Below are 1,741 nucleotides of genomic sequence, written 5' to 3' on the forward strand. Positions count from 1 at the left end.
GCTGCTCCGTGAGAGGAAGATGAGCCATGTCCACTGTGATTTCCTGCATCTGACAATCTGCTAGAGGGTCAGCGATGGGTCTTTTCTAACTCTGTGGTACTTAACAACAACAAAAATTTTTATTTTACTTAGTTTTCAGAGAAACACTCAAAGGATAAGTATTGGTTTGTTGGGGTTTGTTTTTGTTTTTGTTTTGTCTATTGAAGCATTTTATTTACACTGTTTATTACATCCCTAGAAAAAGAATCCCAGGATTTTTCCTCCTGTGTGTTTTTGCCTTACTTCCTTCATGGTCCACGATGCCGGCTGAGGTTATCAGTACAATGACGGGGTGGGAGCAGATTATTCTGCCACTTTACTAGATCTTTGAGCTGCACGTCAAATCGAGAGCTGATAACACCACCCTTGTTTAACCTGCCTGTGAGGTTGACAATTTTCCGCACTCTGTGATCATCAGTGATTTCAGTTTCGCCAATGTAGCCATGCTTCATCATCACGGTCAGGCACCGAACGATGACTTTGGAGCATAGCCTGATAAGAACTTGGCCTTATCTCTCTTCTCGGCGTTGTTGATGCTCTTGAGAGCGCCAGCCAGGATGTCCAAACGTGCCATAGTGGTGGCACGGAAAGATGGCGGAAAGAGGAAGGGCAGGATGAGTATTGTCACATTCATTTCATGAGAAAACAAAGACTTGAAGTTGCAACTCAACTGAAAAATGTTCTTGTGATGGTGAATAATGCTGCTATGAACATATCTCCGTTTGTGTCTCAGTTCTAATTTCGTTGAGTATAACCTAGTAATGTCAATGAAGTAGTGTGTGTGTGTGTGTGTGTGTGTGTGTGTGTGTGTGAGAGAGAGAGAGAGAGAGAGAGAGAGAGGAGAATATGAATCTACATTAAAAAAAAAAAGTCTCTCGGAGTCTAAACTCAGATCCACTTAAATTTCAACACCAGCCAGATGGTGAAGACACTAAATTTCAAAACTTAGTTTTTCCTATAGATGAGAAGTTACTGACAAATGTTTTAAAGCAGATCATACACAGCACCCCTGGCTTGGTTCCCACTTTCCTCTAAGCAGCAACTGGTTGGCTGGGAAAGGCTGTCAAACTGGTATCACCACACCTCACATTATCCAGTCAAATTGTAAACCAATCAACATGATTTCTTTTACAAACTGGCTCCCGAAACAGGTAGATTTCGGTTTGCAAGAGCAGCCGTCTATTCAGCATTCTGGAAGAAGAGCAGCATTTCCATCTGTGAGTCTATTTCCTTTCCTCTAGGGTCCCCAGTGAGAGTAACTTCCCTTTCGCCCCAATAAGAGTCCAGAATAAGAGTTACATAGTAAAGTGGTCTGGGGAGGAGGGACGACTGTATAACAATGAAAGAAATATTTTCCCCAAGAAAAAAGCGAACTGGGGGTGAGGGGAAACAGGGAGGAAAATGTGCAACAGTGAATTAATGGAAATAGAAGTTGTTTATAAACTTTCATTAAAAAAAAAAAAAGATGAAGAGTACAGCATCTGTGCCTGAGAGGTTTTGGGAGCCCAGAGCCTTTTCTCCTGTTGTCACTGTGTGACGCTCAGTTGGAACCAACTCATCTCTTAGTGACTTATAGCTAACCCTCTGGCAGGTTTTTCGCTGTTAATCACATAGGAAGAGATTGCCCATCCTTTTCCCTCAGAGCAGCTGGTAGATTTGAACTTCATGCTGTTGGGATTACAGCACAGCTTCTTACAACTAA

General features: G+C 42.3%; 1 pseudogene; it reads right to left on the reverse strand.

Annotated features, from left to right (window-relative positions):
* Nucleotides 1–234: 234 nt before the first annotated feature.
* On the reverse strand, nt 235–613 carry LOC102865364 (annotated as a pseudogene).
* Nucleotides 614–1,741: the final 1,128 nt, after the last annotated feature.

Source organism: Elephantulus edwardii, unplaced genomic scaffold, assembly GCF_000299155.1.
Source record: "Elephantulus edwardii isolate Elephantulus edwardi_28Jun2011 unplaced genomic scaffold, EleEdw1.0 scaffold00044, whole genome shotgun sequence".
NCBI classification, from domain to species: domain Eukaryota; kingdom Metazoa; phylum Chordata; class Mammalia; order Macroscelidea; family Macroscelididae; genus Elephantulus; species Elephantulus edwardii.